Source organism: Puma concolor, chromosome C2 (genome assembly GCF_028749965.1).
Source record: "Puma concolor isolate L17-30 chromosome C2, mPumCon1.1.hap2, whole genome shotgun sequence".
Lineage (NCBI taxonomy): Eukaryota > Metazoa > Chordata > Mammalia > Carnivora > Felidae > Puma > Puma concolor.
This window is the reverse complement of record NC_141675.1, coordinates 35,298,566-35,312,870: the sequence shown is the minus strand read 5'-3', so window position 1 is coordinate 35,312,870 and position 14,305 is coordinate 35,298,566. Positions and strand designations below refer to the sequence as shown.

The 14,305-nt window shown below is 47.1% G+C and overlaps 1 long non-coding RNA gene across 1 annotated transcript in view; it reads right to left on the bottom strand.

Moving 5' to 3' along the window:
- LOC147577186 (uncharacterized) overlaps positions 1 to 14,305 on the bottom strand; it is a 92,089-nt gene that overhangs the window by 73,584 nt on the left and 4,200 nt on the right. The window lies entirely within an intron of this gene.

Genomic DNA, 14,305 nt, shown 5'->3' with positions numbered 1-14,305 from the left:
AAGACTTGGGGATGGGTGGAGGCCGCTGCGCTTTCAGGCAGAATGAACAACATATGCAAAGGCCCTGAGGCAGGAGAGGGCAAAATGAGCAGCATGATGAGCTAGATTCATCATCAAGTCCTGAAGGAAGGGGTTTACTATTGCAGCGTGCACCTGACAGCAGGCATCCTGGCATGCCACCACTGCCCTGCCCCACCTTGCCATAGGCTCAGGGCACTGGGCCCAATGAGGCTTGGACGAGATGCCCTCGTCTCTCTGATTCATGGCTGTATCATGTGGCTCCCACCATTTCTGAGCCTTTACATTGTCTCCTTCTAAAATAAAGCAACACAACGAAATCTACTTTATAATAAAGTAGATATAAATACACACACACACACACACACACATATACACGCATGTGTATCTCTCTCAATTTCTAGACTCTTACTTTGTCTCATTGATTCATGTAGCCTCCCTTTTTTTAGTATCAGAAGAGAAAATATGTATCACTGCTGTGCTCTGATTTATTGCATTGACACTGACCCGCATACCTGATTTCACATTCCTTTCCATTCCCTCTGGCCTTCTTTGTATCTAGTTTGCCAAGGTGTTTTGTTTATTTTGCAAGAACAGAAGCACAGTGTGTTGGCCTCCTGGGTAAATAGAATTTCCAGCCTTAAATAAAGGTTCTCCTGTGATAGCAGATGCTGTCCAAACGAGAGGAGCTCTGCATCCCAGCCCGAGGAAAGAACTTTCCATTTATGATACTGGCTGTGTCCCTTGGGACAGAATGATGTGAAATCCCGTTTTAAACCAATCGTGCTCCAGATTGGCAAGGTCCGTTTGATAATTGGGTTAATACATGAACATGAATTTCCTCATCCCTGGCCTTGCACTAGCTGTGCTAACAGTATTTTCTGCCTTCACTTTTTGCAAGGGTCTCCGTGCACCGACTGTGTTCAATTTAAGTCATGACCTTATTTTCTTGGACCAGAGCTCACATTATAGATACACCTGTGTGACTAACAAACAATCTATAATAAGGCACATAGGCACACACGTCAGAATAGTTTAGAAATGCTAAAATAACCCCGGAATGTCTTGTTCATGGCACCATAGACTGTGAAAACCAGAAGGAACCCTAGTGTTCATCTGGTCCCACCTTTCTCAAATTATCAGAATGCTAAAATCCCACAAATTAGTGGGGTGTTCACTATTAAGAACAATAATTATAATAATTATATGGTGTCCTGTGGACCAGTTAGGAGAGCCCAGCTTTCCTTCTGGTAAAGTCCATATTGAGCATCTACATGCCCTGCTGGTCTTACTTTCCATGCATTCCTCACACGCAGCCTCTTCTCTCCAGCCCTCCTGGCACCCCCCAGCCCAGACCACCATCATCTCTTAGCCCAACTACTGTAATGGGTCTCCCCAACCCATTCTTGGCCCCTGCAATCCCTTCCTCACAATATGAACCAGAGCAGTTTTGTGATGGTACACAAATCTGGTCGTAATGCCTCCCTGCCCAAACTCTTCCACAGACACCATTAAGAAAATGGAAGACAAGTCACAGGCTTGGAGAACGCATTTACGGAAATGTAAATCTAATAAATGATTATGTCCAGGATATGTAAACATCTCCAACAATTCAAAAATAAGAAGACTTGGGGTGCTCCGGTGGCTCAGTCAGATAAGTACCTGACTCTTTTATTTTTAATGTATTTTATTTATTTATTTTTAGAGAGAGAGAGAGAGAGAGAGAGAATCCCAAGCAGTCTCCATACTGTCAGCACAGAGCCTGATGAAGGGCTCAAACCCACGAACCATGAGATCATGATCTGAGCCAAAATCAAGTCAGATGCTTTTCTGACTGAGCCACCCAGGCACCCCCTAATCATCTGACTCTTGATTTCGGTTCAGGTCATGATCTCATGGTTCGTGGGATTGAGCTCCAAGTTGGGCTCTGTACTGACAGCATGGACCCTGCTTGGGATTCTCTCTCGCCCTCTCTCTCTCTCTGCTACGCCTCCCTCCCTCCCTCCCTCCCTCCCTCCCTCCCTCTCTCTCTCTCTCTCTCTCTCCCTATCTTTCTCTTTCAACATAAATAAATAAACCTAAAAAAAAGAAAGACTAAAAATCCAATTAAAAATGATTGAAAGATTGGACTAGACGTGTGTTGGAGAAGGTTAGTTAACATAATAAGCCTAACAAGGCCATTTAGAAAGAGCCTGTTGATGAGGCTGGCCCTCGGCCAGTATCTGAGAAACTGGCTTTTGGATTGCTGCCTACTATTCTAACTGATAAGGCTGTTTTGTCTACCTGGGGCACTGAACCCTGCTGTCCCAGCCTGCCCAGACTGGTACAAACAATGCGACTTATAGTGAACACCTGCTCTCCTATGAGCTTGGAATTTCAGAAATCATGGCTGGTCTGGCAGGCAAAGTGCCTACATCACTAGCCCATAATAAAACCCCTGGATTCAGAGTCTCAAACAGACGTCCCTTGGCAGAAACACTGCAGACTGTTTGTTGCTGCATTTCCCTGGTGGAAGAAGTGTGTTCTGTGTGGCCCCCACCTGTGCAGGAGAATTTTGGAAGCCTTCACATGGACTCCCCCAGACTCCACCTGATGTGTCTTTTCCCCCGGCTAGTCCCTGCTGTGTGTCCTTTCACTGTAATGACCCACTGCCATGAAGATATGGCCCTGGAGTCCTGAGAGTCCTTCAAGAGAGCCACCAGATGTGGAATCCCAGAAACAAAACACTTTACCAAAGAAGATATATGAACGACAAGTAGCACACGAAAGATGCTCGGCACCGTTAGTCTTGAAAGACCCACAATGAGTGACCACTTTGCACCCCGTGAATGGTTGAAATCAGTCAGCAAAATCCCATTCTTACAAATCTGTCTGGGGGCGCCTCGGTGGCTCAGTCTATTAAGCATCTAACTTCAGCTCAGGTCATGATCTCTCAGTTTGTGGGTTCAAGCCCTGCATCAGGCTCTGTGCTGACAGCTCAGAGCCTGAAGCCTGTTTCAGATCTCTCTCTCTCTCTCTCTCTCTCTCAAAAATAAATAAACATTAAAAAAAATTTTTTTAAAGAATCTGTCCAAAGAGATGCAAACATGTGTCCACTCACTTGTATGTGAATATTTATAGCAGCATTGTGACCCAAAACTGGGAGAATTGAGATGTTCTTCAACTGGTAAATGGATAATAAACAAATGTATCCATGCAACGGACAATTATCCAGCAACTAAGAAAGAACCAGTGATAGATACCTGCAATAAACAGAAAACTCTCAGAAACATGCTGAGTGAAAGAAGCCAGGCAAGAAGACAATATATTGTATGATTCTATTTATATGAAATTTCTAGAAAAGGCAAAACTGTAGACAGAGGCACAAAGCAGACCGGTGCCTGCACGAAGGGGAGAGCGAAGACTGAATGCAGGTGGGCACAGGGGGTGGGGACGGAGAGGGGACAAGGGAGAGATTGGAATGTTCCAAAACCAGATTGTGGTGATGGTCGCACAACTCTATAAATTTACTAAAGCTCATCAAACGATGCACATCAAATGGGTAAATGTTGTGGTATTTAAATTATATCTCAGTAAAGGTGTCTCTTAAACATCTAAGCTTCCTTTGTCACCCTTGGAGTGAAGACCTGACTCCTCCTGCGGTGGCTGCCCCACCCCCCCCAAGCCCACACGCCCAACAGCCCACTGCTGCAGCCTGGCTTTACTCCATGTCCCACACCCACACCTCTTTTTCCATCAGTGCTTTCCCTGTGTGGTCCCCACAACGCACCCGCCCTGCCATGCATGCTATCTCTCTGCATCCCTTCTTTGGGCTGCTTCCCATTTTGTCTTCTGTTCTCTGCCTCACCTTGCCCTCTTCCAGGAAGTTTCACTTGTCCACTCTACCTGTACCCCTCACTCCCTACCTTCCTCTTGTAAGAGAATTTCATCACTCCGGAAGTGACGGATTCGAAGTTCTCTGAAAGCAAGAATTTGTCTTGATCATTGCTCTTTATCCCTAGCACAACTCCTGGCTCAGTGAATATTTCAGAAAATATTACCTAATAAGCATCTTAATAGCTCTGAGAAGCCGATGACATGCACACCTGTTTAACTTTGTATGAACCAGTGTTTTTGAAGCCTGTTTACACATACGATCCGTCTTATACATATGTGTGGACTTAGTAATATGTGGAACACAGTACTCAAAGGACTTTAGGAGGTTCTTATCTAAAGTTTTTTCCCAGTTTTTTCTGTTACAAACAATGCTGCAATAAATAACCTTATACATAAGCCCTTACAAACCTGTGCTTTTGTGGGATAGAGTCCCAGGTGTTGATGGGTCAAATGCTATGTGTACTTTCTATTCTAATTGATGATTGTACACACTAGATTTATTTTCAAGATTTTCTCTTTTTTTTAATGTTCATTTTGAGAGAGAGAGAGCACATGCATGTGAGGGAAGAGGGAGAGGGAAAATCCCAAACTGGCTCCAGAGCCTGATGCAGGGCTCCAACTCACAAAAGGTGAGATCAGGACCCGAGCCAAAATCAAGAGTCAGATATTTAACCAAGTGAGCCACCCAGGCACCCCTATGCTAGATTTTTTTTTAATAAATTGATTTTTTTTTAATTAAAAAAAATTTTTTTAATGTTTATTTTTGAAAGAGAGAGAAAGTGCAAGCAGGGGAGGGACAGGGAGGGAGGCAGACACAGAATCCAAAGCTGCCAGCACAGGGCCCAACGCACCGCTAGAACTCACAAACTTTGAGATCATGACCTGAGCCAAAGTCGGTCACTTAACCAACTGAGCCACCCAGGTGACCCTGAATAAATTGATTTTTTTTAAAGGAGACTCACAGAGCTGCTGAAATTCTCATTTTCTTATTTTGCAGGGAGTCACCTTCGTTATCTTTTATACAAACCAAAATAATATCCATCTCTTTATAGATGACTTGTGCTAATGAATTTCAGGAACTCCTTCACCAGAGCATAGAGAGACGTAGTAGTTTGCAGGCAAACATCGTTCCTGGTATGTTGGACGGGTGGAAGAAAGCAGGTAGTTTGGCTGGATGGTGGATGTATGGATGGGTGGTCAGATGGCTTTCACATCCCACTCTCCTACCTGGAGCCCAGAGGCGTGGTGGCACCACAATGGGACAACTGTGCTTGCCATGCTACAGCTCTTACAGTCTCCTGGCAGGCAGAACGAGTGGCTGTCCTGCCCACTGCACCCGCCCCGCATGCTGTGTTCCTCTGGGGGAGGGTGGTGGGCTGGCTGGCCGCTTGCACAAAGGCTCCCACCCGGGCCTGTTACCAGGACTGCAGGTCTCTCCTTTACTCCTTTCCTTGGCGGTGACACTCCCGTACTTACACCTGTCAGTGACTCTCCATTTCCTACAGGGCAGAGTCCACATAGCTTGTTCCAACAGGGAAGGTTCTCTGTGGCCTGGCCCTGCTTGTTTCTCCACATTCTCTTGGCCTGGGTCAGACCAGGCCATGCCTCCCGCCCCCAAGGCTCCGCCGCAGCCATGCTGTCACCACACTTGATTACCCCACCTTCCCTGAAGATGCCAGGCCCTGCTACACCTCCCTGCTTTTGCATGTGCCATCCCCTCTTGGGAGTGTCCTCCCCACCCCTCTGTCAGGCAAGTCCCCACTCATCCTTCTAAACTTTGTCCCCATGCTCAAGTGCCTGCACGTCCTGGAAGCACTCTGTACAAGCCTCTGCGCATTGCACTCTACTGTCTCCCACCAGACCTACATTCCTTAGGGCAGCGTCTCACTCAGGGCTTCATCCCCAGCACCTCGCCCTGTTCCAGGAACCCACAAGGTACTCAGTAAGCATTTGCTAAAAGGACCCATAAACGCGTAGCTTTGACACCTGTCCCCTCCCCGTTCTTCCGGTGAGTATCCACTGGGCTCATGTTCCTGTGTGTCCAGCTCGTGACAAGGTGCTGCAAAGAATATGGAAGGAATTTAAGATGCAGTCTCTGGCCACAGAGCATCCCCAGGCGTGTTGCGTGTATGCACAGAGAAAGAGCTCGGTCCTCCTGAGGCAGTGTGGAAGAAACAACATGACCAGGAGAGCCCAGGGCTCTTAGGATCCAGGAGAAGGGAAGGGAAAGCATATTTAGGCCAAAGGATCCAGGGGAATAAGGCTGGGCTGAGAGCTTGGGACACTAAGCCACCAGTGTGTGTGTGTGGGGGGGGGGTGCACGGAGGAAGGAAGGGGGACGTGACGTATTACATGGGACAACTGGACTGCAGGGGAAAGAGGTACAGACAGGACAGAGAAAAAACATTGAGGCCACATGGTCAACGGCCTCGGATAACAAGGAAGAGAAGGAAACTAGGATTTTGTGAGGATATGTGTTCCAGAATCCTCAAAACTAAGCTATGAGGTGAGAGTTCAGAGACATCAAGGGACTTGCCCAAGATCACACAGCTAGGAAATGGTGGGCCTAGGATTAAAATCCAGGTGTGCTATTCCACTGGATTCTGTCATTCCAGTGGGCAGGGGTGGAGCATGAAGGAAGCTCACAGATGAGAAGGGTCTTCACAAAGACTATTATAATGCAATTTGGAATATGTTTTCTGTCCCTAAATCAATGTGCTTCTCGCCTATTTCTTCCCTTTTTGGAAGCACAAACCTTCCACCAGCCGCCTAAAAATCGTGTTCACCCTCCAGTGTTTCTAGGGAGACAGGGCCCAGGCTAAGGCTTTGAGGCCTGCCGGGAACTGATCAGGGATCCTGGTCCACCCTACACCCCCTCCCTCTCCCCTCCTCAACTGGCCTCCCCTCTGAGGCCACCTCCCCCTCGCTATAGGTCAGCACAGACCTGCTCTGTACTCCCTCTCAGGGCAGTCCTCAGAGGGCTCGGTCACATGCTTCCTGGAAATCAATGTGTGTTTGACCAGCTGCCTCCCTTCCGTCCCTCATTGTATAATTCTGCCCCAAGAACACAAAAACATTGGTCCAGCAAGATTTGTTCTTTTTAAATCTGGCCAGAGCCTCACTAAGGTGCATTAATCTTTAACTGTTTATAGATTTTTCTGCTTAGAATATATACCCTGAGCTTTGATTCCACATGGGGATTCAAGTTCTGTTTCCATATTGATGATGACTTAGGAGACATACTTTCTGTCTGGGATTTTCTTCGGCGGACTTATCTATCAGATCTAACATGCCAAGGCCCCCATAGTTCTTTGTCTCATTCGGGAGACAGTAGCTGGTTAAGACCTTGGGCTTTGGGGTCAGACAGAGCCAGACACAAATTTGGTTCCCAGCCCTGCCACTCTACCCATGTGACCTTGAGCAAATCACAAAACCTCTCTAAACCTCATTTTCTTCTGAAAACCAAGATCCAGTGGAGTCATAGCTGAGCCAGAGTTCTGTAATCAGCACAAAGTGCATATGTGGTCATAACAATTACTTCTGAGAGTCCTCAACTCTGCAAGGACTTCGTCTCCTCACCCACCTCTACTACCCCTCACCCTTTCTGATCTCCCCTCTTCTTCCAAGGGCAGCTGCCTGGTCCTTCTCTGTCCCCGAAGTGAGCCTCTCTGGGCTGCCTCCAATCCTCCCCTTCACCCAGCACCTCTGATTAGCTCCATAAGAAGGCCCAGGGTAAAGTACACAAAACCACCATCTTCCATAAAAAGTAGGGAAGTGGGGAAAGTTGTAAATATATATAGGTGATTTTTTTTTTCAAATTTATCACTGGCCAAAAATATATTTTAAGAGTTATCATCAAAGTGAAAACACAAAATTTATAAATCTCCTATTAGGTCTCAACCCCTCAAGTACTTGAGAAAGACTGCTCAAGAAAAGTGATTAAAAAAAAAAGTGGCCACCTTTAAACAGCCACTGGTCCGTGAACCTATTGGAAACAAAGCAAACACACGTGGGTCAAAAATCTGCCTTTATTTAATGTTGGATCTAAGACTTGGCAATGTCTGCTCCTTGGCAATGTCTACCCAGCTTCTCAGATAACCTGCCCCTACCTCCCATCTTAGTCCCCTATGGGCATGTCCCAATCAAGGTACACTGACTGGCCAGCAGTAGGCAGATAAATTACATTGACCCTGTTCCCACCTTTTAGTGACTCTGGTATAACGTCATCGCTAATGACATCTCACTTAAAAATTCCTTTAATAAAATAGCTTCTGATCCCATATCACCATCCCCATCAACCAATCCCATATCACCATCATGACATGGCAAACATGGCATCATGACGTCTCCAGTCATTCCATCCACCATATTGCCTACAGGAGGAAATGGCCATTTAAAAACTGGAATCAGACTGACACTCAGAGACTGACCTCTTCTGACTTCCGACCAGCTATGGTACTCCACAAGATGCTGTCTCCGAGCTGAACCAATGCCCGGGGACCATCCTGTTAGATGTCTGTAACTCTACCCAAACCCTCCCAATCCTGTCACCTGGGTTGGTGGGCCTCTACTCCAGAAGGTCTCCACCCCTGTAAAGGGCTGTCAGGTCAAGAGATCTGCTCCAGCACAATCACCTGCTCAGGTCTCCAAGGCACAGCTTTGGGACTCATGTCCGAGGGCTTCCACCAGTTTATGGGTGATCCCCCCAACCCCTGCTCCAACATCTTTGCCTGCTCCCACAGCACAGGATTCCACAGGACCCAGGCTTCATTTTCCAGGAGGCAGTGTCCTTGCAAATAGATGTCTATGGAGCCAGAGGGTTGAAACGTTGGAACCCAGATATCTTTGTAGAAAGGATATAAGACTTTAGAGATGGGCTGGGGTAGATAAAGTAGAAAGTGTTCTGTTCACAAAACTGCCACAACCAACAACATCTCCCCATTGAGTGACCTGGATCTACCCACCAGGCCACAGCCTCACTGTAGACAAGACCCTTGCCAGGCCTCACCTTCCGTACCAGCTTTTCCAAGGTGCTCTAGCCATCTGGTGGCAACCCTGGGGAGCTGCCACACCACCCTGCAGCTGGAATTGCAGGAAAACATATGAAAGTGACCCCCCCGCCCCCTGCTTCCCTAAAATCGTGCCCCGGCATGACTCAGCGGGAAGCCTCCAAGATGGTGGACATAGATGACTGCCCACTGGGGACCTCCCATCTTTCCAGACCCTGGGAGGCCCTGCTCTCCTCGGTGGAGCCCTGAGCCTCCTACGTCATTTCTGGTAGCATGTTACACTGAGCAGTCATTCACGTGAGGTAACACGCATATGGGGTTTATAAACACAATTTAATAAAACAAACCCAGAAGTCCTATCTGTGCTCAGCAGTTCTAGTGACGATCATTCACATGCACAGCGGGGCTCAAATGGGGCTTTCACAATCCGGGCCACAGAAGACAATGACTGCTCACCTCGTGGCATCAAAACCCTCCCCAAATGCAAGACAAACTACTCTGAGATACCCTTTTTCAACCAGCAAAAATCCAAGCTTTTGACAACACAATCTGTTAGTGAGGAAACAGATTCTATCAGGCATCACTGCTAGTGACATAGTACAATCCTAGGGAGGAAATTTGGCAATATCTAGCAAAAGTACTTTAAGTCTTTGTCCTTTGACACAGCAATCCCACCTCTAAGAATCTATCCCAAAGAGACACTCACTAAAATATAAAAAGCCTTAACGTGTTCATTGCAGCCGTATTTGTTATAGCAAAAGACTGGAAACAACTGTCAGCAGGGGAGGGGTTCAATGAGCTAGGGCGAAGTCACACAGTAGAGTGCTCCACCACCGTAGAAGGGAAGGAGGAAGCTCTCTCTCTATTACAGTGAGTGATTGTATTAAGTTAAAAAAAAAAAAGTATATAGTATGCCACTATTCATCTAAGAAAGGGAAAATATGACTCAATTATATTTATATTTTTTAATGTTTTTTTCAAAGTTTTATTTATTTTTGAGAGAGAGACAGAGTGTCAGTGGGGGAGGGGCAGGGAGAGAGGGAGGCACAGAATCTGAAGCAGGTTCCAGGCTCTGAGCTGTCAGCACAGAGCTGGACTTCATGGACTGGAAGATCATGACCTGGAGGCTCAACCCACTGAGCCACCCAGGCGTCCCTATATTTACATTTTTAAATGCAAGGATAAATCGTAAAATAAAAGATACATATCAACCAATGGCAATATATGAAACTTGTTTGGATCCTTATTCAAACTAAAAAAAAAAAAATTATGAGGTAAGTGAGCACTTTCTGAATACTTGATGACATTAAGGAATTGTATTATGGCTTTTAGTTGTGCTAATGGTGTTTGTTGTGTTATTGTTTTTAATGAGTCTTTTAGAGATACTTCTTGAAATGTTTCCAGATGAAATGATACGGAGATGTCTGGTCTTTGCCTCCAAATAATTTTACAAATGGGGTGTGGGTGGGAGTATAGATGAAACAGGATGGGTCAGGGGTTAATAACTGCTGAAGCTGGTGGTGAATCCATGTGAGTTCCATACAGTTCTCTCTATGTTTATGTAGGCTTAAAATTGTCCATAATAAAATAGCTAAGAAAGAAAAAACAAAGAGTGAGAGGGAAGAAAGGAAAGGAAAGGAGAGGAGAGGAGAGGAGAGGAGAGGAGAGGAGAGGAGAGGAGAGGAGAGGAAAGGAAAGGAAAGGAAAGGAAAGGAAAGGAAAGGAAAGGAAAGGAAAGGAAAGGAAAGAAAGGAAAGGAAAGGAAAGGAAAAGGAAAGGAAATGGAAAAAGAAAAGGAAAAGGAAAAGAGACATTCTCCATGCAGTGTATGTCACAATGTATAGAAACAATCATGTGTCAATGAAAGGTGGCTGACCCATTCTGCAGAACCATTTTCTAGACAAAAATAAATCCCAGGCTACCCCCACAAAGTGGGTGTAAGATTCTGCTGTTTGTAGACATGGTGTGTCACTTGCACATCTGCATATTCATGAACCCATCAAAGAAAAGCATCCTGGGTAAACCTTGGTGCCCCTCAGCCCCAGTGGCCTCTTGACAAACCCTCTCACTCCTGAACACAGCCCAACACAGGAAGGCAGCTTTTTTGGGCCACTCTCATCCCTTCAGGCATTAACCTCACAGATGGCACCATGACAGCTCAGGGATTGGAGCAGGGTCGTTCTCCGGAAAATAACTCCAGAGACATATTTGAACACAGGAAAAGGGAAGATTTTTTTTTTATAAGTCTCCAAAATAAAATGAGCCCTTTAGAAGAGAAGCAGGGGTGTGGTGTCAGATGAGAAAGGTTTTCTTTATAAACAGGAGGGAGGAATATGTAGTCACCTGTCCCCTGCTGGGAGACTCAAGTCTCTAGGTGTGGGAGACCTGCAGAGGGTGGGGCTGGGGCTGGAAGGTACTTTCTGCCCCAGCGTTTTTTTGAGGAGCATCTTTTGGGGAGGGACAGAGCCTCAGGGTCTGTTCCAGGACTCTCTGCTCCAATCCCTTCTCCCTGAGGAAGCTCTGTTGCCCCAACAACTGGGGACACCGGGCAAGCTGCTTGACCTCTCAGTGACTCAGGGACAGGACTGGCCGGCACACAAGGCGATTATAAGGGTCGTGGGCAATCAATGAGTCATTTCATGGAGATGGGCTCCCTGAGCTCTAATTTATCCCCATGGAGCAGACTGATCTGCTAAAGAATGAAATGCACATTTCCTCCTTAGCTCCTCTGAGCTCTCCTTTCCCTCAGGGCCCTTGGCTCTTTCCTGTCCCGCTTGCCCGCTACTCTAGGATTGCTCACAGTGCCTACCAGTGCCACTGTATATGCACAGCCTCAGGGTGGTTCCCCACTGGCTTGCTTCCTCTGCTCCACGGTTTTGGTGGCTCTCTGGGACCAGAGATCCCAAAGATTGTGGATCTCCACTGCTGTTCTTAAGGCTTGTGAATGAAGCAAGCCCAATTAGGATGTTTTAGAGTGTTTATATCTCTCTCCCTTTCAGTCATTAACAAGCCTCCTCCTTCCACAGCATTCCTTTGTTCCCCTCTCTCCCTTCCCAGGGCCTCTCCTCCCCTCCTCCTGGCTATTATCAAGATCCAGCCAGAGCCTCACCTCCTCCAGGGAGCCCTCACTGATTGCCAACTCCACACAACCCCCCTTCCCCCACCGTTCTTTATACACTGTTACTCTCTTTGCACTACACATCCCAAGTGACAGCATCTCAGACAAAAACAAACTCCAAAAAATACTGAATAATGCATTAAATGCAAATAACTGTGATGATACCTAATGATTCCATGACACCCACGGAGTACTTTTCATTTCAATTCATTAGACTGACCTTAAGGCCCCAGAAGGGGACACAGGTCAGCACGTTTTCTCCCTTGCCTTCTCCCTCACTCATAAGGCCCCCTCTCTCTGGCTCAAATAGCAGTATGTCTGGAGGAATACTCTGTGCCATGCCCTTTATATTCGTTGTCTCCTTTGCTTCTCACCTCCTTAAGAGGTAGGTAGTCAGAGTGTCCCCATTTTACAGATGTGGGAACTGAGGTACAGAAGGGAGAAGCAACTTACCCAGGGGTACTCAGCTGGACAGTGACACATTCACCTTCAAACCAAGCACTCTGCCTTTAAAGCCTATCCTCACAACCAACCCCCAGCTGCAACAGCACAGCCAGCAGGGGACACACTTGGGAGAGCCCTCCTGGGAGGAGATCTAGAAGGGCAAGAGTCTACTGACCCCCCGGGAGGACAAAGGCAGCACAACCAGGCTGAATTAAGTGCCCAGCTGGCCACCTCAGAAGAGTAAGGTCAGGTAGGCAGGAAACCTGTAAGGTGGCCAGAGGAGGGAGGAGTGGCCAGATGTTGGTTCTTTAGGATGAACAGAAGAGGACCAGACAGGTGAGGAGGGCATGCCTCTGCCTAGAGCATGAAAGGACTGCTCTGGGCATGGCAAAGGGCCAGAACAGACTGGGCCAGGCACTGCTGTGTGCCAAGCACTGTGCTGGGCATTTGGCATACACCATCTCAGCACAAAGGGAGACTTAGCACAAAGGATGAAGGTTGCGATAGGTGAGAAATCCGGCTGGCCGAGCTGGATGGCTCAGAGGAGCAGGAAGAAGGGTTTAAACTAGTTTCAGGTAACCAAGAAATGGCCAGTTTACTGCTTAAGCCCTTGGCTCATTCCCGGTTCTGGTGAATCAAGCTGACAAGGAAGCCCAGGGTCATGGCTGGCCCTGAGTAGATGCCACAGAGAACCCAGTCCATGCCAGGATCCACCCATCCATCTGACTGAGCCACAGGGGTTTCTTCTTGCACCTTCAGGTTGGGCAGGGCTGGGACAGGGTGTCCTGGCTGTCCACCGAGATGAGCCCTGAGCTGGCTAGGGAGGAACGCAAGAGTCAGGCTCTGGGTGAACAACTGATGGCCTGAGGGTCCCAGAGCCAGGTGAGATGAGATGGGAAACCGACCTGATAGGGGCACGGCTGTCTAGAGCAGTGTGATTCTGCACCCCTCTCCCAGGCACTTGGAGATGTCTGGAGACATCCTTTTGGTTGGGGGAATCTAGTGGGTAGAAGCCAGGAATGCTGCTAAAAATCCTTCAATCCATAGGACAACCTACCACCACTCCCAACAGAGAATTATATGGCCCCAAATGGCAACAGTGCCATGGATGGGAAATCCTGGTGTGGAGCAAGCTGGGTAAGAGGGGCTTAAAATCCAAGGCACTCCCTGCGATGAAACTGTCCCTATTCTGAGGAAGAGGCATTTTTTTCCCAACTCAGCAAGATGCAGTCTGAGGCAAGGACTAGCATGAGCCCCAGGCTGGGGGGGGGGGGGGGGGCAGGGAGGGAGGAGGGGAAAGTCATGGCAGTGCTAGGGGAGGAAGAGAATGTACCTGCTGTCACCCAGGCTTTGATTTGTGCAAGAAGCAATTTATAAGAGATACTTAGTCTTTAATGGAAGGTCAAAAAGTCAACCCACACGATTATGTCATCTCTTTACTGGCAAAGGCAGAGGTTTTAAAGCACTTTGACATACCCACCCGGTGGGAAATGAAATGTGATCAAAGATCTTCACTGTGGAACTGTTTCTAAGAGCAAAGGATTGGAAACAACATAAATGTCCATCGGTGGTGGGCAAGCTAGATAAACAATGGAATATCCCGCCAGAGAATGACATTTTCTATGTATAGAAGTAGAAAGTTCTCTGGAATATATTAACTGGAAAAAAGCACAGTGAGAAGAACACTACGGAATACTTCGCTGCCATTAGATGAAAAGGGAGGCAAAAAATCAACAGTATATTGATCATTGCTTACATTTGCATAAAGCAGGGGATCTCAAACTTCTCTTTGTATCGTAACCACCCAGAGGGCCTTTTCAGCCATACTTAACTTTAAACA